Genomic DNA, 24,565 nt, shown 5'->3' with positions numbered 1-24,565 from the left:
TAGAATAAACTGGTGATATATTCATGATATCCATACACTCTTCTTCATCTTGAGTCTCTAATTGAGCTCCTAGCAATAAGACTTCTAAAAAATCAATAGAAATTACCTCATTGAATTCTTCTTATACAACTTGATCAAGCATATCAATAAAAAAGCATTACTCAAGATCATTAGGAGACTTCATCAACTTATGCATGTTAAAAGTGACTTGCTCATCATCAACCCGCATAGTAAGCTCACCTTTTTTAACATCAATTAAGGTTCTAGCAGTTGTCAAGAATGGTCTTCCTAAGATAATAGGAATATCATGATCCATCAAGGATAATAAAGTCAATCGAAAAAATGAATTTATCCACCTTCACAAGAACATCTTGAATAACACCACATGGATAAGCTAGACTTCTATCCACTAATTGTAAAGTCATGATTATTGGTCTAGCCTTACCTAACTCTAATTTATTAAAAATAGAAAGGGGCATAAGATTAATACTAGCACCAAGATCACATAATGCCTTACCCAAAAATTTATTTCCAATGTGATACGGAATTGAGAAGCTGCCGAGATCCTTTATCTTTTAAGGCAATTGGTTCATGTTATCCATACAACACTTAGTTAGAGCAACCGTCTCAAACTCATTAAACCTTCTCATTTTAGAGAGCATATCCTTTATGAATTTGGCATATTTTGGTATTTGCTCTAAGGTTTTCATAAAAGGAATGTTGATATGCAATGGCTTGAACATATCAAGAAACTTTTTGAATTGAGCATCTTCTTATTGCTTCCTAAGCCTTTGAGGAAAAGGTGGTGGAGGCACATGTTTTGGCTTGGCCTCTTGTTGCTTCTTCTCATTACCAACCTTTTTGGCTTTATCATCACTCTTTTTCTCTTCTTGATTCTTCTTTGAGTTGCCACACTCTTCAACCATAATTTCTTTATCAACTACTTTATCACCAATAACTAACTACATTAGTAACACCATTACTCATACCACTTGTACTTGGCATAAGAACTTGGGTAATTGCATCCCACTTCTCAAAGTGATTGCTTTACATTCCTCCTTATCATCCCTTTTAGGATTCAGAATTGTGTCACTAAGGAGATTGCTTCTTGACATAACATTCATTTGTGAAGCCAATTACCCTATTTGTACCTTGAGATTCTTAATTACAGTTTCATAAAGAGAAAGAGTTGCCTTAGTTTCAACCCTTACAAACTCTTGATTACTCAAGATTTGCAATAACATCTTCTCCATTCTAGATTTCTCTTCCTTAATCGATATTTACTTCAACAAAGCTTGAAAATCCAAAGGGTGAGTTAGCTTGACATTAGAAGATGAAGGTGGATTTGAAGAATTCCCTTAACTCTATGAAAAGTTGGGATGATTCTCCCATCTTAAGTTGTATGTTTGATAGTAAGGATTATTGTGAGGATTTTGAAACTTGCCTATATAGTTGACAGACTCAGTGATCATGTAGAGAGGACATTGATCGGGCATATGAATATCATTACATTGATTACACACAATTAGAACGGCATGGACAACATGCACATTCTGAGAATTTCCCTTCTGTATTTGAGACTCCAACACAAAAACACTTATTCATTACATTTAAGATGGTGACAATTTGGAAAGATGAATCATCTTTAGTACTAGTCACTATTGATGTATTCCTTCTATCTATGTTTTGAGTGTTGTTTGTAGACAAGTGATCTAATAGTCAAAAAATTTCATTAACAGGCACATTCCAATATCCTCCATTTGTGATAGAATCAACCATGGCCTTAAAAGATGGATTCAGATAATTACAGAAAATTTGAATCACTACCCATTTATCTACCCTATGATTAGGACATTTCTTCATTAACTTCTTGTATCTCTCTTAAGATGCATAGAGATGATCATTTAGATATTGTTTAAAGCCAAGAAATTTATCTCTTGTTTCTATAGTTTTGTCATTAGAGAAAAATCAAGCTATAAACTTGTTCTCAAGATCCTCCCATGAACCAATAGAACCTTCGGGAAGATTGTTAAATCATTCTTTAGCCTTATCTTATGGAGAAATAGGAAACAATCACAAGCACAAGACATCTTTAGGTACCCTGCTCTGTTGAAAGAATCACATACTCCCACAAAAGTCATCAAAGGCTTGTTCACATCTTCATTGAATAGAATATGAAACACCCCATTCATTTGAATCATTGTGATCATGGTAGGCTTGATCTTAAAAATATGTGCTTGAAACTTTGACATCCAAATATAAGATTGAGTACCCCTCAGATTTTGATTAGCAAAGTCATTGATTAAGGCAATGTCATGCTCATCTTTTACCGTATTTTCAGGTTGAGTTTTAAGAGTTCTTTCAAAATTTAGAGACTTGACTTTTTCAAATATTGTTAATCCTTCAAGTATAACTTTCAATCCTTCTAGGCCTAAGGCTTGCATGATGGGTACCTGAAGAAGAAAACAACTAAAGAAGTATCAAACTAAAACAAAAACAAAAACACTAATTAAAGACAAAATAAAAATCTAGAACTAATATCTACAAAGCTCAAGTGAAATCTACTATCATTAGTCTAAGATTAATCAAAATATTTTCAAAAGCAAATCCCCCGGTAATGGTGCCAAAAACTTATTGCTTACCGTAAGTGCATGGATTGTAGCAAGTAATATAAGATGAGTAAAGTATCATTCCTTTGAAGATTTATTTAAAAATGATGGTCATCAAGCAAAAGACTAAGGGGGTTCAACTATGTTGACCCGAACATAATTAGGAAAAATTTGATTTTGCAAACTAACCTAATACTAGAAAATAAAGCAAAGCAATTGATTCACACACTTCAAACCTAGGAGTTTTATCCCCTTTGCATTTTATAACATCAAAATTACCTTCTCTTATAAATGCTTTTAATGAAGATAAGTGCTAACTTAGGGTTCTAAAAATACTTGGACAAGCTCTCTCAAGTCATAAACAAGTGTTTAGTTAATTAATTGCCTAATCTCCTATTACAATTAATAAAACTCAATTTTAAACACCAATCCTAATGTAACTATATAAGGCTAGTAAGTATATCTCTATCTTACTAGCAAAACTATCCATTTAACATGTAAACATCAAGTTCTTGCATTATTTTACCCAAGTTCTACACTCAATCTAACCTTCTCAAGCATCAATCAAGTGAACCCAACACCTAAATGGTGGCCAATCACTTAGAAGCATTAAGAAAAGAGTAAAATAAACATATAAACATATATATATATATATATATATCATTACTTATAAGAAGAGAGGAGGAACTTAGTGTTAATCCATACAAAGGTTCCAAATAATCCTAAAACAAAGAGTTTAGCTACTCATAATTATCTAGAAGCTATAAATATACAAAATAATTGGACCCATTTCATATTACAAAAGAGGAAAGAGAAGAGGAATAGAAAAACTAAAGAATATGAGCTCCAAATGTCTTCAAAGCTTCAATCTCTTGATCCCAACTCTTTCAATGCCTAAACCCTAGCACAACCAAGCTCCAAATGTGTCAAAAGTGAGTAGAATGCATTTTAAGTCAAGCTCTTGGTATATATATGTCCTACCTAACCAATTTCATATAAATAAAACGCAAAATTTTTCTAATAGCAGCGAAAGGCACGAATAAAAGTCACAACTTCAAGATGACTTTTGTAGTTTTACACTTTTTTTGTAGTTAATGAAAATTATTCACTTTGCACAAGCTTTCTTCATCCAAAAGCCTTCCAAAAACATCAACAAAGCTTCAGAAATACTTTTAATCAAATCTTAAACCAAAAAAACATGAAATTAGGCCAATAATACAAACCTAAAATAAAATGCACATTTTTCTAATTTGAAAAATGAAAATATATACAATTAAGCCAAAATGGATTAGAATCTAAGAAAAATGTGATGAAATAACATGAAATTCTAGATGTTAACAGCACCATAACAAGTAAACAACACATGCAATTCATTTTCACTCCTCAACCTTGACTTAAACGAAAACCATGAGGGAGGCAAATGATAAGAAGTTATTTTATGCATATTTATATATTATTTCTACTCTTATATTAATTATATAATGCTTGAATTTAAGATAAGATTAAATAAAATACCTCATGTAAAGATTTTGATATATTTTTAGGAAAATGAGTCAAAATAACATGAAAAAGGCTTTAAATGCAAAGTCAGGAGCTAAAAATGAAGGAATCAAGTCAAAAATGACTCATCCACACATGGATGAAGCTTAAAACTTTCATCTTTTATTTTCATCCACTTCTGCACAAAAATCCTAATTGTGTGGACATGGCAAAACGAAGCATTTGAATGGGAGTACAACTACTAACTAACCAATAAAAAATCTAAATCACACACATGCAAATCAAATTAATTAAGGCATGTAAAGTAGCTAGTCAAAATCCTAAACAAATACATATAGACCAATATCACATCCCATGATATCATAAATGCATGATCAATACTTCTTATCTCCTTCATATACTTCCAATTAAATCCATGAACTAACAATTGAACAAGACCGAGTTTGTGTCATTACTAGACAAATGACTTTTTATGTCCCTTATTTAGGTCAAGTGTGTTAAAAATTGATGTAATAAAAAAGCGGTGGCAATTTTGTAAATATATATGAGACTTTTTACCTCAATTTTCACAATAACCAACGTGAAATGAATATATTATTAATTAAATTTAGATATAGAATTTTTAATTTTTTTATTATTTATTCCCATCAATTTAAAAAAAATTGCGTAGTATTAATTTTTAATATCATAGTCTAGTTTCAATCTAAAGATATGTGGGCTATAAGCCCACTATGCTTCTGCTGCACCATTTTGATTATTTAATTATTTAAGGTTACTAATAATTTATAAATACCCCTAATTTAATAGTTTTAGGTGATTAACAACCACCAATCATAGTTAATGTAATAGTTAAAAAATCAATTATATCTAAACTATTTTACAGCATTGGAATAAAATAAAATTATTTAGTGCACAAATAGTACTCTCTTCGTTTAAAAATATAAGGCATTTTTTGAGGAGTTGGATGTTAAAAAATGTAAGGCATTTTTAGTCTTTCGAAGTGTAATTATTGCCTTTTTTTTTCAAAAGTACCCCTATTAATGAATAACTTTATATTTAGTATAGGATATTTAATAAGAGTAAACTTGGAAAGATAGGGTTAGTTTGAAAGTGGGTAACTATTTTATTGAGGTGTGAAATTCGATTAAAAATGCTTTATATTTTTTAACGGATGAAGTAACAATTATTTCACTTTCATTTGACTTTTTACATTATTGCCTTATACTGGTAAAAAGTCACCAATAAAAAGTTAAATTTGAACAAGTGATTAATCAAATAAATGTGAAGGAAATATTCTACAAGTCAAGATAAATCATATCTATACTGACTTCTTGGCTTCTTTTGCTATTGCCATAGACATGGATGTGCATGATCAGGATCATCCACAAAATGGTTTGAGGAAGTCCTTGCAAAACAATGCTCTAGACATTGGCCAAATTTGAGTTTGTTATAATAGACCCTAGTTGGGTCTTCTCGATTTTCTTAATGACAAAAGAAAGTTAAATCTGCACTAGCGATTGTTAGAGTTAGAAATGAATTTTCTTTATCTCGTTATTTATATTTTATCTAAATTATAAACTGAAAATTGTGAGACACTTTAACAATGGAATTAAATTAATTAATAAATATGACTTAAAATTTCTATAAGCTTATTACAATCATATTCATTAATTATGAAAAATCAAGTTACAGTATTTCATAAAAAAATGTTGTTCCTCTTATTTATGTCAATTATAGTCAATTGATTTTCATTTTGTTACTACCAGGTTTTCTTAATTTAGACTTTAGAGACTTATTAATTCAAAATAAGGTGTTTCTCTCCTTCATTGAGAGATTTTATCTCTTTCAACAGAGTAGGGTTTTCTGGACCCTTCTCACTGTTTGGTGAGCACGTCCTTCTCCTTCGAGTGGTTCTTTGCTCTATCCCTCTCGGTAGAGCTTCTGTGTGTGTGTGTGTGTGTGTGTGTGTGTGTGTGTGTGTGTGTGTGTGTGTGTTTGTTAAGTGATTGTGTGTATGAGTCAGGAGCCTATGGTACGGAGGTGTGATTGAGTAGAGGTTGACGGAAAGGAGCAGTGGTGGTAAGGTTGTGATGCTAGTTCAAGTGGTGTGATGGCGACTGCAGGAGGTTTTTGATGCTTTTGGCCTTAGATTTGCAGCAACTCGTGGGAGGGAAAATGATGATCTTGGTGTTCGAATTTTTCTCTAAACACTCAAACTCTATCTCTAAAATTTATCCTCCAAATTTCCCATATTCTTATATTCAACTTATTTATGAATAGATTTAACTTCTAGAAAAATTTTCTAACCCATTATATCATAAATAATTCATTATTTATTTATCATAAGTCTCTCATAACATTAAAAACTACTCTAACGTTCTCAAAATCAATGATTTGGGAAAAACCAATCATATAAACTCTTAATCTAATATTTTCAACTCTTTTAATAACTCAATAATCAATTGGAAGCACCTAATAAATTTAAAATCTATCAAACTCTAAATTTCTTTCCCTTGTCAAGACCCAAAAACATCAAAAAAAGAAAATAAGAGGAGAAGCTAGATCACTTATCTTATTTTTAGAAGTCTCAAAATAAACAAGGGAAGGTGCAAAAATACCTACTAAGTGGCTGATTAAGAGCATCTAGTAGCCTGAAGTGGGAAAAAGAGCAAAAATGTATATAACATTATCAAAATTAGTGTAATATAGTGACCAAACTGTTAACTTACCCTAACATCATTAATTTTTAGTGTTAAATGCAAACGGTGCTATTGACTATACTTGCCACGTATTAATTTTTGCTGATATGGACTAAAAAAGAAGCGAAAACACTCATGAAGTCATTAGTCAAGAGTATTCAATGGTCTAAAGTGAAAAAAGGGGGCAAAAATAAACATTACCAAAGTTAGTGCAAGAGTGATTAGTTCATCAAATTCCTTAAATGTTAATCATTTAACTGACACCTAATTAGAAGTTATTCATTTTTTCACTAACATAGACAAATATTTTCAGGTGAAATTCTACATAGGTCAATTGGTCATTGTATAAGTACCTATAACATTACTTTAGTAAATGCAATAGTGACCAATCAATCAAAGTTCATGTCATGGTTTCTTTTCATCATCACATATCTCACCTCCCTCCCTCTGTCTCCACTCATTTGTCTTGTCTGCATAACCTAAGATTCAACACAGTGAGATAAATTGCACACAATTAAAGATTGAGAACAAAAAGGCTATGGCTCACTGCAAAGAAGGCAAGCACTTCATGAAGAATGTTGTCTCTACTCGTAATGCATTTGTAACTACGTACACTTCCTGCGCCACCTACCTTAAGACCATTGGCACAACCTTTATCAATTTCATTCATGATAAGGTTCAAAATCTTCAAATGGCTTTCGTCACTGCTATAAAGAAGTGAGTGATTTCACTTGTTGTTCGGTCAAAATGACATTTTTCCACATGGTGCTCATATGATGATCGATTAACTTTTGTAGAATTTTACCTGTGATTTTTTTTCCCACTTCAACAAAAAAATTGTCAACTTCTATTTAAATGTCAGCTAAATAATCAACATTGATGATATTTGATAGATTAATCACTTTTACACCAAATTTGATAACATTATGAGTATTTTTTCCTTTTTCTCATTTTAGATTAGTAGATGTTCCTGGCTGACAATTTTGTGAGTACTTTTTTTCTCTTTTTTAGTCCATGTTAGCAAAGACTAACATGTGACAAGCAAATAGTTGGTGTTTAATACCAAAAACTAACAATGTTAGGCAAGTTAACGGTTTTGTCACTTTTGCACCAATGCTAGTAATGTTATGTGTATTTTTACCTTTTTTTCTCATTTTAAATTATTAGATGCTCTTAACTAACCACTTGTAAGTATTTTTACACCTTAATCTAATAAATAAACTAGATTTTAAGAACACAATAATATCCAAATGAAACTCCCATGCTAACTTCTTCTCTCATGCTTGATCTGTCTCTCACGCACACAGTGCCACGTATGGAAAAGTAATGCCGATCAAGCGATCACTTACGCACGGCAACGTACAAGGGTTTTAGTATACCCTAAAGGCCTAAATAAATAATGGGCCCACAGCCCTTATTTGTTAACTACTATTATTATTTTTATTTTTTTATCTTCTCTTATTATTCTTCTTTTTTATCCTTATTCCTGTTATTTGTTTTTCTTTTTCTTTTATATATTTTATATTTTTGTTTTTTAACTTTTAATTTCTCCCAAATGTCTTGTATTTTAATTTTATAGATACTTTAAATCTTTTATTACAATTTATTTATAATTGAACAAAGTCCTCGTGAAAGCAATAAAAGATTAAATCTTCATTTTAGTATTTTGCTTATATATAATTTAAATAATACTTATATATATATATATATATATTAATTGAAAATATAAGATTTTTTTTTCAAGTTTGCTTTTTTTTTCTTTCTTAAATTTTTCTATCTCGTAATAGTTGCTATGCCACGAGGAAGTTCAATTTCTTTCTTTTCTGTTGAGCTTCTATGTGGAATTTATAATGTTAGAGAATTATTATACTCCTTCAGTTCAAAAGTATACAGTATTTTTAATTAAACCTCACTTCTCAATAAAATAGTTACCTACTTTTAAACTAACCCTATTTTTTTATATTTATCCTATTAAACACCCTATAATAAATATAAAGTCATTATCAATAGAGATACTTTTAGAAAAAGGATAATAATTACACCTCGAAAGATTAAAAATTTCTTATATTTTTAAACATTCATCCTCTTAAAAAATGACAGCGAAAGTACATGTTTACTATGGATACTTAATTTCCAATCGTTGTTAGTAAAAATTTGGTCATTGTTGAAATTTTGAGATGTCCTATTTTAAGAGGAAAATTCTTCCAAATTTTTTTTAAAACTCTATAAATTGGTACAAAAATTATGATTGAATTAAAAACATTTCATATATACTTTAATTTGTCATAATTATTAAATTTGTGTGTTTAGAAATTATTTTGTGTTTATTTCTTTTAAATAATTAAGTATTTATAAATTGTTTAGAATTATATTACTTAAATTTTATAATACTTGAGAGTTTGGTTTGAACTTTATTGTTTACTACTATAAAAATAGCAATATTTCAATGGTTGTTTTTAGCAAATATTCAATGGTTATGGCTGTTGAATATTCATATTTTATTCAATGGTTTTTTACCAAAAAAAACCATTGAATATATGTTTGAAATAATTTTGTTAGCATACCAAGAGATAATACTCAATGGTTTTTGATTAAAAAAACCCGTTAAACATTGTTTATATATTCAATAGTTCTATGTCATAACTATTGAATATATGACTAATATTCAACAGTGGTGTTAAAAATCGTTGAATATTTGATGCCATGATATTCAATTTTTTTTTTTTGGTTGCTATTGCGCTTGTATGTCATGACCGTTTCCATAGACTATAATTGCTTCAACACAAGCTTTACCTCTCACCTGATATATTTATTATATTTTTATAATTATTCAAATTAAATTACCTAGAAAATTGAGTTTCATATCTTCTTAGATTGACATTGACAATATATAGTAAACAATAAACAAAAATTTAATTTATAAATTCAACAAATTTATAATATCCAACATACAATAAACTCTCAAACTGCTATCTTAAATTAACAATAAAAGAGTATAATAATCTCCCAAAATTCAATCAATTGTAAGTGCAACTAACCACAATAAGTCATTTAGTCATGAGGTTCTCTGCAGAGAGCAGAAATGAGAATCAATCCAAACATTCATTCTTTGTACTTCATCTACCAAAAAAGAGAATTAACATTAAAATTTGTAATATCAAACTGTTATGGCAAGAGAAAATAAATTAGATCCTATATTTGCCAACCTACATTAAATATTTGTCTGCAATAAATTATTCAAATCGGATAATCTTTAAACCAATTAGTGGAGTTATGGAAATGTATGCCTCCCAAAATTACTTCTTTTTGCCAAATTCGACAATCTAAACCATATTCACAGCTTAAAAGATAAACTCCATAAGGTTGTTCAAATCTAGATCCCAACATATAGCTAAAAATGATACATTAAGAAAATATATATCAAATTGTGCACTAATTGCAGGATGAAAGCTTCCTGTTATTAACGCATAGAAAATAAACCCAAATATTATTCAAGCTCTTCTAAATCATGGAGGCCTAAAAAGAGATAACACGATACAAATATTGAGAAACACAAAACAAAAGCCAAATAAGAATTAACACTAAATCTTACCTATAAAAATATAACTCTAAATCTTACAGCAAAAGATAGCAATAAAATATAGTAGACAGAGAGAGAGCATAATATACTATAAATGTATAATAAACAAAACTTGAGAAGGCTTAAACCACGCAAGATGTTTTAAGACTTCATGAGAGAAAAAACATAACAGGTGATTGAACTCACTCTGATTCCATTTGCTAGAAACAAAATTCATAATTAGAAATAGTTGTGAATGGATAATTTCATCCCACGTATCAGGTGCCCCAGGTGGACACCAATGGCTACAATCTTGAATACATGGAGAACATTGATGGGAACTATGACAATTTTTACTACTTCAAAATTAGTGGTCCCATCCCTTCCATCAGTCTTTAGCATGGGGTATAGGGTCGCAGTGCAAGTCCAATGAAGTTGATCATTGATTCAAGCAAGGAAACTAGATCAATAAGGTTGACTGTGGATTTAAATTAAACCAGAAAAATTTTATTTTTCTGAATGAAAGCTTGGTTGAAAATTGATAATTCAAAAGGTTCTAACGTTCCAACATAATGGAGAAAACACAAGTTAAATTGAGAAAAAGCACTCGTTAATGCTACAAGCCCACAACGATATGATGATGTCTTAAAGAAGAGAAAGGTGAAGAAAGAGACAATATTAACATGGCTCTTAAAAAAAAGAGTAGTTTTAAAAAAATCATACTCCCTCCGATCCTATTTATAAGTCATTTCTATGAACCTCATCAATACCAATACAATAAAAATACAAAGAATAAAAGTAAGTAAAATTTCAAATATAACCCTCAAGTAAAAAGCAAAAAGTAAGTCAATTATATAATATTATTTTTTCTATCTTTCTCTCTCTTACTTTTTAAGGATAATTTAATAATTTTAATTCAAAACAAAACAATCTCATCAACAAATGACTTATAAAGTAGATTAGATTATGCTTTTAAAAAATGACTTATATACTAAACCGGAGGAGTATATAAGAAAAGGCCTAACAAATTTCAATAGCGCATCATGTTACCGATTAGTAGGTAAAAATACCTCCATTGAGAACCAAATTATTAGCGTCCTTTGACTTCTCCCAAATTACCTGTATCCTTTGACTGAAATAAAATGTTTATACTAATTAAGTTCAATGTGGTACCAAACGCACAAGAACTATGGAGTTGGGACAAGATTTAACTTGTTTGCACTCTCAAATAGATCACATCCATTTTTTAAAAGAAAAATTCCTTTACTTTGTGGGAATTACATTAACAACAGCATTTACTATTCAAATGCATTCATAGTCATACAAAACCCATTAGTAAGAACAAATTAGAACAATCACACGATAGTCAACAGCAAGCTTATCTAAATTGAAGGTAGCCAACACAGGGAAGGGATAAGGCAGGTAGAACTAAAGCTTACTTCAGAGCATCAAGAAGAAGTGAGACAACGAGAATTAAAGGTAGACCGGGATCGAGAGAATGGCGAGACGAAGACGACAAAGTACGAGTCCACTGATCAAGCCAAGAGCGGTTGAGCTAGGCTGTGAGTGAGACACGTGAGAAGAGATAAGTCCAGTAACCACTTACTGAGATCGAGAATTCGAGACGCACGATTTGATTCAGGCAAGAGATTGAAGCGGACGCTCAACGGTGGCGACAGGATCTAGATGGACAGTCATCGACGCAAAGGACTTCCGAGGGCTGGTCGGGGTGAAGGAGAGAGGCTTGGGGGTGGGGTTAGAATGGGCAACAAATATGAAATTGGGGGGGTGCAGTTCACGGGTCTGATAAACCAAATGATGGAACTTTTTTAATAAAAATAATCAAGACCTATCGGAGCTCTTTACTCACATCTGTGAGTGATTCTCGGAAAAAATGGGTGTCGGCCGGAAATCGGTGTCAGAGGAAATGGGTGGTGACTCTGATCTCTCTCTCCTCTCTCGCTCGCATCTGTGTTCGCGTGTGTCTGAGGAGACGAGTTTTAAGTGACTACAATAACCGTTGAATACAACTTTTTTTAAAAAAAAATAAATAAATAAATATAATTACAAATTCTCAGCAATTAAAAGTAACTAATCGTTGGATATTCAGTTAAATATTCAACAATTATTTAAGTTTTACTGTTAAGTAAGTTTTTTTAAAAAAATAAATTATTAAAAAATAAACAATTATTTTTATATGTAACCGTTAAAAGTAAAAACTGTTGATTTTTAACCATTAAGTATGCTTTTAAAAAAATAAAATATTGAAATAATTTATATATTTAATGGTTAAAAACAAATAACTGTGAGCATTTACATAAAATACTCAATAATTTTTTAGTTTTAACCATTGAGATAGTTTAAAAAAATTTAATTTATTCATATACTCTATAGTTATATTAAGAAACCATTTAGTATTGTTCTACAATATTAAATGATTTATTTAATAACCGTTTAATATGTATTTTTTAATTTCTTGCCGTTAAATGTAAAATATTTTTAATTTTGATTGTTGAATAAATACTATTATATAAAAAATTTTGTAGTAGTGGTTGTTGAGATTTGAGTTAAATTTGATTGTGGTTAAAATTTTAGGAATTTCTATTTTAAAGGAAAACTCTGTCAAATTTTTTTTTTATATTTACGAAGTTTATATTTTTTTTAACTTAAACAATGAATCATAATTGGATGAATATTAGGAAAACAAGTGATGAATATAAGAACGAAGTGAAACATTTTCTTGAATTTGTTAAAAGGAATGTTCCTAGTAAAAATGGACTATATTTTTCTCCTTGTGTGAAATTTTTAAATGGAAGTCAACTGGATATTTCTAAACTAAGAGAGCATTTGCTTTGTGATGGATTAAATTTGAGAAATAAGAAATAGATATGTCATGATGAAACTGAGGATTGAGTTTTATGTCTCAAGAGAAAGAAGTAACTGCGAATACCTGAGATGATAGAATAAAGGATATAATTCGCGATGTTGGAATAAAGTCTTTTGCATGAGCACATGCTTATGAGAGCTTGTAGAGTGATGCAAAGAAATCTTTGTATCTAGTTGTACAAAATATACATGTTTGATAGGTGTGTTAAGATTGGTCAACTTAAAGGTAAAATGAGAGTGAATCAATACGAGTTTTACTTAGTTGTTTGAATTATTGGTAAATACGTTTCCTAATAGTAATGTGACTTCCAACCGTCATTATGAGGCTAAGAAAATTTTGTGCTTAATGGGTGTGCAGTATAAAAAAATACACACTTGCCCTAATAACTGTATATTGTACAGAGAAGAGTATGAAGGACTACATAACTATCCATATAGGATGTTACAATACAATTTATAAAAGAATGTAAGTGGTGATGATAATGAGATCACTAAAGGCTCATTTTCAAAAGTATTATGGTATCTTCCAATAATACTACGGTTTAAGCATTTGCTTAATGCCATAAAAGCAAAGAATTTGAGATGACATTTTGATGAGAGAATATTTGATGGTAAATTCTAGCACCCAGTTGATTTTCCTCAATAGAAGATGATAGATCAAAAATTTCCTAATTTTGGTAGTGAGCCAACCAATCTTTGACTTGCACTTTGTGCTGATGGAATTAACCCTTTCGGTAATCTCAATAACCTATATAGTGTGTGGCCAATTCTCTTGGTGATTTACAATCTACCTACTTGACTTTATATGAAACACAAGTATATCATGTTGACCATAATGATCTCAAGACCAAAACAACTCAGAAACAATATCAATGTCTACTTGGCACCCTTGATTGAAGACTTGAAGATAATGTAAGAGGAAGGTTTCAATGTATTCAATGCTTACTGGCAACAATCCTTAGACTACATGTCATGATTTTTTGCAAGATAAATAACTTTTCAACAAATAGGAACTTGCCTGGGTACAATGTTAAAAGCATGTCATATTTGTGAAGAAGGTACTCACTCTCATCATTTGAACACGAAAAGAAGATAGTCTATCTTAGTCATAGGAGATTTCTTAATCAGTAACATCCTTATCATAGATTGAAAAAGGTTTTTAATGGCTCACAAGAATATAAATTTGCTCCCAAGTCATTAATTAAGGAATAGGTTTACAAACGAGTAGGGAGAATAAATGTAACATTTGGCAAGAATAGAAAGGCTACAAGTGAGAAGAATTTATGGTGAAAGATGTCTATCTTCTTTGATCTTGCATATTGGTGGTGTCTTGATGTGATGCATATAGAGAAAAATGTTTGTAATAGTCTTGTAGGTATAGATCTGTGCATTAATAGAAAGACTAAGGATGAAATTAATGCTAGACTAGATTTGGCCGAAATGAAAATAAGAGATTGATTATTTGCATGATGAGAAGAGTGAAAGAGGACTTATTTTCCCCTCATGGCACACACACAGTCAACAAATTAGAAAGCAAGTTTCTATAGGTGTGTAAATGGTATTAAAGTGCCTTAAGGATATTCTTCTAATGTGAAAGATCTTGTGTCAATGAAAGATTTAAAATTGATAGGCTTGAAATCTCATGATTGTCATGTATTTATGCACAATTGTTATGATGTAAGGCATACAATTGCAAGACTATGTATGTTCTTCAATTCTATTTGCAATAAAGTCATTGATCCTAATTATAAGTTAAATGAATTAGAAAATGAAGGTTATATCATTTTATGCCAACTAAAGATGTACTTTCCTCTTGCTTTTTTTGATATTATGATGCATTTAATTGTTTACTTGGTGAAGGAAATAAGGATCAATAGTGCTACCTATTTGAGGTAAATGTATCCATTTAAGCATTACATGAAAATATTAAAGGGATATTCAAAGAATCCATGTCGTCCTTAAGCATCAATTGTTAAAAGATACATTGCTGAAAAGGCAATCAAGTTTCATACGGAATACCAAATGGGATAAAGGCTATTGGAGTTCTTAAATCTCACCATAAGGGGACTAGACTCGTAAGTAAGGGTGTGCAATATACCCACAAACCTACCTAAATCCCCTGACTCCTTTAAAAAATGAGACAACTCATACCTATTTATTAAGGAAGAAAAAGAGACATGTGTAGGTATGTACTTGCGTAGGTATAACAAGGCAGGTAACGAGTTAATCCTCGAGTGGCCTGTACCTGCCAGTTTATGTTTATATTTTTTTTATGGTCTGATTTCTAAAATGGAAAAGAACTAGAACCCTCAATCCCTCATCAAATGAAACACCCGAGAGCCGTGAGCAGCCACATGACCTGATCTTCTTCATCTGTGACCATGACTCCATGAGGCTACTATTGCTCATGCCTTAGCTCATTATCACTGCCTCACTGGTTCTTCATCATTCACCTAGTTGATTTCTCCCTTGTTCGCATAACTTGAGTCACAGTTCGCACAAGATCTTCATCCTTCAACTTCATTATTCACCTTCCTTCATGCTCCACCTCCAACATTGATCTCAGCTCTTCTCTAGCCAGTAGGCGCATGCCACTCAATCACGCACACTCTCGGCTCCACCTCTAGCGTCGACCTCGGCTCCACTCTAGCTAGTAGCTAGCAAACGCACGCACGATCCAAGCTCCAATATCATCCTCAGCTGGCTTTACTCTAGTAGTACTGGTACCTTCATCTCTGGCCCTTGTAATTTAAATTTGACCAGTGAGTCAATGACCACATTATGATTCTATCAATTCCATATTAAATGTCATTCTTGCAAGATTTTGTTTTCCTTTTAGCTGCATGATTCTTGCTCTAAGAATGAATATCTTTAGATTTGATTTAATCTTCCAAACCATGAGTGTTTATAATTTTAGGAAGATAGGGCAGTGTTTCAACTATTGGATATTGAATTGAAGATGAAAATTGGTTGTTGTTTCAACTAGTTAAAAACATAGTAGTGTTTGGGGAATGGATTTTGAAGACATTTGTTTCAAGAGGATTGAGAAAGATATTTGTTTTGACCTTAGTAGCTATGAACAGGATTTTCAAATCTTCTTGTTTAGTTATATGATTGTCTTTCTGTATTTAATTAATTTCTGCAATCAATTACATCTGTTTATCAAACAGGCAGCAATATCAATTATTAAATTGCTGATTTTACTTATTAATTTACTAATATTAATTTTAAATTACTAACAGGTATTGTAATTTACAACTGATATTAGTAATTAATAAGTAAAGTTAATAATTTAACAACTGATATTGTTGTTTGTAATTGAACAACTGATGTCAATTCTTGTACAATTATTAATATGTCAACTCATATAATTTACAGCTCATACAATTAACCACTAATGATTCTAGATAATAAGTGAAGAGTACTTTGATTTTCTTACCATTGAAATTATTTTCACTTTAATTCCCTTAGACTAAACTAAATTGATTTTTTCAGGAAAAAATATTAAACTTTTAATTACAAATTTGTAAAAAAATAGAATGAAAATATAAAACAAAATGATAAACTAAAAATCTCAATTTTAAAAAAAATAGAATGAAATGATAAATTATAAAATAATCAATTAAAAATAAAATAAATTAATGAATTAGAATGCACTCTGTATTATGCATAACATTTGAAGAATTAAAATGAGAGATTAAATAAAAAATAGGAGGGAAAAAAATATGAGGCGTGGCAGGTGAGAAGTTACGTCCAATTCAAGTGCCCCTTCTTGTTGTTTAGGATTTTCCCCTCCCTTTTATTATTATTCCTTCGCGCCCTTTATTATTGTCGATATTGTACCTTGCTTGGTTTCATGTTATAAAATCATTAAGCAATCATTTTATTGTCGATATTAAGAAAAATATCTTTTTTAAATATAAATCACAAGACAATTATGTATCAATTGATTTCCAATACAATTCTGCAACCAATTTTACACAAATTTTATAATAAAAAAGACTCTTTTTTTAATCATTGTTGTGGTAACTGATAATATCATTGCTAACTTCAAGATGACGTAAAAAAATTTTGAAACCCAAACATTTTTAAATTTAAACTAAAAATGCAAAATATTTAAGTCAAGCAGTATAACATATTGAAATATATATATATATATATATATATGAACTCTCCTCATAATTTTTTTTTCAAATCAGGAGGTACATTCCCGACTACCGATTTATATGTGGTGCCGCTTATGTGACAAAGACTACGCACATGCTGGTGAATTCTGTTAGGTACACAGTTAAAAAATGATACTCTATACATGCACGTTTTTCATTAAAAGCAAGGACAATGATCACTACTTCCCAAGAGGCCACGTGTCCCAACTCAAGTTGTAATCTCTGTCCATAAATTGACCTCATTCATGGAGGAGAAGCAAACCAACATCAACCAGATTTAGAGCTGCAAATCAACATTCAACTAAGCAAATGGTATGACACTATCCATATATATCTTTGGTATTTTAATTCCTTTGTTTTCTTTTTCCAATAATAATATTCATATGTTTCGGTTCTTGCTCAGACACATTTGGCAGATGGATTCATTTCACTAGGACCATGGGGTGGTTCAGGTGGCGATCATTGGACTTTCAAGGCAAGCAGTTGGATAACTGAGATAACTATCCGTGTAGATAGTACCGTTAAGTCCATTTCTTTCAAAGATGCCAACGGTGATATCAGGGACATTTGGTGGCAAGAACCCCAACGACTTGGGTGAAGAGAAAAAGGTGACTCATTAAATTATTGTTTATTAGAATGTCTGAGTGTATCTAAGTGGACTCGAGCTGAATGTAAAATAAAAAAGAATAAACGATAGCCTTAAGATTTTGAGTTAGATAAGATATGACGTCTTTCCGTTAATCTTACTCAGATTTAAGGTAGTCAATTAAGAATATATTTATAGATCATCACTTAATTGATCATGTGTATTACTGTCTATATCATGTATAGGTTGAAATTGGTCCGCCTTCAAAGTATTTGACATCCATAAAGGGAACTTATGGAGATTATGCTGGACTAATAGTGATCACGTCCCTGTCGTTTATTACAAATCTCAAGACTTATGGACCTTTTGGAAAGACTAGTGGTGATGAGTTCTCTATCCCAGTAGCAGATAGTGTTGTTGTTGGGTTCCATGGGAGATCTGGTTACTACCTTGATGCAATTGGTATTTTTGTGCAACCAGTGAGTTAATCATTCATCTATAAATTTACTTTGCGATGTAATTCACTAAATTCACCTAACAATTTGGCCTACACATATTGGTTTTGGGGCAAGTAAATTCAGATGGAAGCATTACAGTGGGGCCAGGGGGTGGTGAAGGTGGAGGTCCCTTTAGTTTTAAGGTGACAAGTTGGATAAAAGAGATAGCTATTTATGAAGGAGAATGTATTGAAGCCATAGCTTTTACGGATGCTAATGGTGAAGAGTATGGAAAATTTGGTGGCCATGATCCAAATGAACCTGTGACAGAAAATTAGTGAGTAGTCTTGCTTTTACTTTTGTCTACTATACACTATAAGAAAATAATTAGATTCATCTTTTAAGAGAGAATGATATCAAAGGACTACAAGATTGAATTAAACTTAAATGAGGACCAAAGATTCTTAGTGAATTATATTGCTCTAGAAAAATTAGTACTCTCATTCCATGATTCACAACCTTCAAAATAAAAATTTTCAAGTGAGATTCACTCATTTGTGGAGGAAATATATCATTACTTATAAATCATTTTCCTTCACTAGTTAAAGAATCTTGCAATAAAGTCATGTTTCCAGGATTTCAAATAAGGGTTTGAGGGTAACAATCCTTATTTAAGTTTAATTAAATCTTTAATTTGGTCAAATCTTTGGTCAAGTTTAATTAAATCTTTTAGTCATCCTTTAATGTCATTCTCCCATTCTCTAGTTTATTTTCCTCATGTGTGTGTGTGTATTTTGTACTTACATTCCATGATGCAATTGGAAATGCGTAGATTGAAATTGATGGGCCTTCTGAGTATCTCACATCCATAACTGGAATATATGGAACTCATGAAGTGGAGACACCTGTAATCACATCGATATCATTCATAACAAATCTGACCGCATACGGACCATTTGGAACTGCTAGTGGCACATCTTTCTCCATACTGATGGAAGGTTCTTTCGTGACTGGATTCCATGGACGAGGAGACTACTACCTAGATGCAATTGGCATCTATGTGAAACCAAAAGCAACAATCTAGTTTCTTATCTATGAACAAATAATGAATAAAAACCAATAAGGCTCATGATGTCATTCCAGTAAGGCTCATTCTCGCCAAAAACCAAGCCTCATGATGTTCTGCTTTTGTAATGCTATAACATTTGGGTGTGAGTGTCGACGTGTTTAGTACGTACTTTAATTTATCTTGCGATGTCATTTTCAAGGGTTTTCCTAACTCTTGTTCTGTTGGATTTGTTGATTGCTGTATTATGTGTCTTTTAAGTTTACTTTGAGGAGTAATTGTACTATTTAATTTGTGGAATAAAAATAATAATAATTCCCTTGTGCTACTTCATGCTGTATATCGCTATTGTTTGACCTTGTTTTCAAAGTTGCTTCAATTAACTACGCTCTATTAATTTTTCAGTATGAGAGTTATTTAGCTTTATTTAATTAAAGTTCTAAGAAAAGAATTGTGCGAAATGACAATTTAATTGAGATTTATTATGATTAAAAATACACGGAGGAATGCCTAATATTAGAACACCTAATCATTAGCAAGAGATAGTCTGACTAATTTGTTGTGTTTTAAAGTAACAATATAATTTAAAGATGGCTTTGATCGCCCCCACAAGTGTAACAGGTTGAAATAGTAATAATTCTCAAAGTATTCTAGGAATAGTCCAATCCAAGGGGAAATTAGTTCACTTTGTTATTTAGAAAAATCAATAATTATGAAAAAGTATTTTATTGGACATAATAGCTTATGTCATTATGTTAAGTTTAAGCTTTGATAGTGAAAAATATAGTTGTATAAGCATGGCTAATATATTTAAAAATATAGATTAGTTAACTATACATATTAGTTATTTTCATATATATTGTAGTTAATTATAACTATAAAATAAGGGTTTTAAAGTTTTTTTACTTATATTGTTTCATACTATATGATATTTGAAAAAATAGTTTATGTGCTTAAAAGTTTTTTTTTTATTCTATCATATTTTCCTTTATCCTAAATTGATTATATATCTAAGAGTGATTAAAGTATTATTTTTCATAACTTGGATATTTAAAATACATATAAGACCTTTCATATGCATGACATGACATAATAACTTTTACATTTATTTCCATACATATTAATACTTAGACTAACCACTTCATTCATGATATATGATTGAAGGTTATTCAAAGTAGAAATGAAAGTGAGCGGGAAAGGAAAGCCATTAAAGTTATCATTAGCATCCTTCACTCAAAAATGAAGAATATAAAGATGAAGATGATCTAAGAAAAGTTTAAGTAAATAAAGATATACAAGCTTGGATTCATCATAGTCTTGGTATTGATCAATCTAATATCATTAGGCTTTCTAATCTTTATGTCAAATTCATTGGTTTTCTATGCATTTTTTTTAAATCATAATGTTCACTTTGGTGCTAAAGTAAAAACTAATATAACCTTCTTAATCTTGTATTTAATCATTCATATCTCACAATATTTGAAAATATTTTCTTATAAATATTATTTGTTTAAGAACTAAATCCATATAGTTTCTTAAAAGTTTTACTTAACTCAAAATGGAGTTATGTTATTAACACTTGTAGTTTATACTTTGAGTCTAGAGTTTTGAAAATATTTGGTTTTTACCTTTAATCAGTGTTTTATCTATATCTTTTAATATACAATTTGGTTTGATGTGAAACTTATTTTATTTGAAAAAATACTTGTAAATATTTTCAAAGAAATCTAAGTCATTCAAAATGGATATTATATGAAATTGTTATTTTTTTTCAACATTTGTTGTTGAAGGATCCAAGTCTATAGAAAAATGTTCCTGACCTTTGCTTACATTTGATCATATCTCTCTATATTAATTGAATTTTCTTCTAGAAATTATTTCATTGGAAACTAGACGTCCATAGCTTTCCAACCATAGGTCACTTTCTTAATTTGGATTTAAAATGAAAGAGTTATGACATCTAGAAAATGACCTATGCTTTTCTATTATACATACCAGTATCTCTTCTTTATAGTCATGTTATTTTCATTTCCCAACATTTAATTCATAAAGGTATCCCCCATTTATACTTGTACAAACCTTTCATACACCTATCAAATTTCATTCTGGTATCAAAGCTTCATACCCCTATCATCACTTTATATTGCTATGACCTTGTCTTTTACACTATCATACCTCTGTCCACTGTCTCATACCATTATCTCTATTTCATACCCCTATATGAAGTGTTCACACCACTATGTACTTCACACACCAAAATAATACTTGTCTAATCACCATCTTTTAAGACAAAGTCATTCTAGCATGTATCCCTCATACTTGTATGAAACCTAAACATATTCCTTGCCAAATATTCAAACTCATACCGTTTTGTTGTTTCATTATGGTATCAACTTGAAGTTTTTAGCTTTGTTTTCTATTTCCATAATAGAGCATTTTGAAGCTCATCTAAATCTTAATCCTTTTCAGCTTCCAAGTGTTATGTTCACTTTCTTAGCTTTGTAGAATCCTTTTAAACACAACCACTGGTTAAATTAAACTCTTATTCAATCATTAGATTATTCTTGATACCTGCATTATGATTGTTCTAATATTGTTAGAGCATTAAATGTGAAAATTTTGTTATATTTGCTTTTAGCTCTAACACAAATCTGTATGAAAAATTACCACGCATTTCCTACTATCCTTTTCAGGAAATAATACTATTGCAAAGCTATAAACCTACACTTACATCTATAACATTGAAGATTGAAGAGAAACAGAAAATTGATTTTGTCTAAAGGATATTCTACAATATGTGAGAGGAGAGGTGGAGACTACTCCAAAGTTTAATAGATTATTGATCAATTTTATCTATAAAAGGACTCATTTTATAAAGAATGAAGTAGAGAAGTGAGTGGCACAAGCTATTATATTCAATACCTTCAACTACTATTTATATTTGTCTCTGATATTATTGTACTTCAATATATTCATCTTACAGGAAGAGAAGGTTAAGGGAAAGCTTCCCCCTCTATTATTCCAACTACCTCCTGTAACATCTTAAATTTCTTAATCCCGTGATTAGCTATTAATCAAAGGTAAAGTGATAATTAGTGTGGGATTAGAGATTTTGATAGTTAGTTAATGATTTGTGTTTTTGGGATATTAAATGAACAAATATGGGTGGAAGGATTGTGTTTCAGGTCAAAGCAAGTGTGCATGGTGAGAATTATTTTTACTATGCCACACGCTACGGCTTGTACTGCATGCGCTGCGGTGCATGGACCAAAAAGTGACTTCTTAAGTTATGAAATTTTAGAAATTTCAAGAGGAAAAAATTGAAAACACACAAAAGGGAGAAGAGGACTAGGGCAAGCCATTTTAGGTCATTGGAAGGTGCTTTTGTTCAGTAACTTAACAGGTAAGCTACATATAACCCTTACCTTCCATTCTACCCAAATTTCTCTGAATATAAGTTATAGAGAAATTGAATCAGTAAAATTGTAGGGGTTTTATTATTTTTTAATATTAATAAAAATATTTTCAGGAGTTAAATTAGAGCTTTGCAATTAGTTCAAGGCTGAACAATAGAGCTTTGAACTGGTAGGCTCGATTTGACCCTAAATCAAGAGGAAATTATGGTAAAAATCATGTTTCAGTGAAATGAGACCGGTTAAGGTGATGTAAGTGGTAATTGAGTAGCAATGGATCTAGAATGGATAAATAAAAAAGAATAGATGGCTAAATATAGCCATAAATAGTAAATATGTGTTTTTGATCAAATTAGACCAATTGACTAAATTGTGCCAAATGTGTTCAAATTAACATATTAAGCATGTGAGTTGAGAAAGGAAGCTTGTGATAAGCTGTAATGGTGAATGAAATTCATGAGTAACTTTTCTAGTAACAGAAGGGTTAATATAACTGAATAACTTCCTTTGTTTGACTATTTATTGTAACTATGTGTGATATGCTATATAATGCATGAAATGGTTTTCAACCAAGCATGATTTATGGCATCTTGTGAATGTTGCATGAAATAACTTTTGATTGAATATAAGTATTGAAATATGTGATTTCATATAGTATGTAAACATATATATGTTATGTATGAGAAAATGTATGAAGTGGTGATTAGGAACCTAAGATTGGTTCAGAAAGCATGATCATAGGGATGGGAGTTCACCCAAATGGGGAGGTGGTGATAAGACTATATGGCATATTCTTCTTAGTGCCCAACAGGATGCAATGTTGGAGAATTATACCTCCTTAGAACCTTTTGAGGTACGTTGTTGGAGATGATCTCCTTAGTACTTATTAAGGTACGGTATTGGAGATTTAGATTTTTTAGTGTCTGTGTGATACAGTGTTAGAGTCAATGACACCCCATTGTGTGTATTGGGGGAAACCATAGTCCGAAAGTGAGATAGAACACCTTTGACCGAGTAATTCTACCACTAAAGGTGAGCTTAGAGCCAATGAGAGTGTACATTACTCTAAGGCAAGCCTATGGTTTCATGTCAAGGTGATTTGGAGGTTTGGATGGTAGTGATCATGCTATATGATGCTATATGTTGTACATGTGAAAAAGTGGTGAAAAGTGTTATGTGATTTAAAGTGAAACATGTGATGTATATTATATTAAATGGTATATTATGCTTTACTTTCATATAATTACATGTGATAGTTAAGTGGGTTATTTTATTATTGAGACTTTTATCTTACCCTTCATGGTTACATTTTCTTACAGGACAAAGTAGTGATTAGGGCAAGGGAAAAAAGATAGGACCGGCATAGTGGTGCCATTGTCATGGAAGTCTCTGAGATTGTGTAATGAACTAAAAACTCATGTAAATATGTGTGCGAATACGTTACCATAGGGTTGCATGCATGGTTTGAGTGTTTGAAATGGGTTTTGGTTAAAAGTGTAGAGATTTATAATGAATTTTAGCTCATGTATGAAATTATGATGAAATGAGTAATTTGGGACTAAGATTGAATGGTAAATATGATATGTGTGGATATGTGATCAAGAAAAAGGGCAAATTGGGCTAAAGTGTGTTAAATTGCGAAAA

At 30.8% G+C, this 24,565-nt stretch overlaps 1 pseudogene; it reads left to right on the top strand.

The window, feature by feature from the left end:
• The first annotated feature begins 12,053 nt into the window (after positions 1 to 12,053).
• Positions 12,054 to 19,594, top strand: LOC129308955 (mannose/glucose-specific lectin-like; annotated as a pseudogene).
• Positions 19,595 to 24,565: the final 4,971 nt, after the last annotated feature.

Source organism: Prosopis cineraria, unplaced genomic scaffold (genome assembly GCF_029017545.1).
Source record: "Prosopis cineraria cultivar Desert tree isolate PC_DT_omini unplaced genomic scaffold, ASM2901754v1 PC4, whole genome shotgun sequence".
NCBI lineage: Eukaryota > Viridiplantae > Streptophyta > Magnoliopsida > Fabales > Fabaceae > Prosopis > Prosopis cineraria.
The sequence above is the reverse complement of the archived record's forward strand: the minus strand, read 5'-3'. Positions and strand labels throughout refer to the sequence as shown.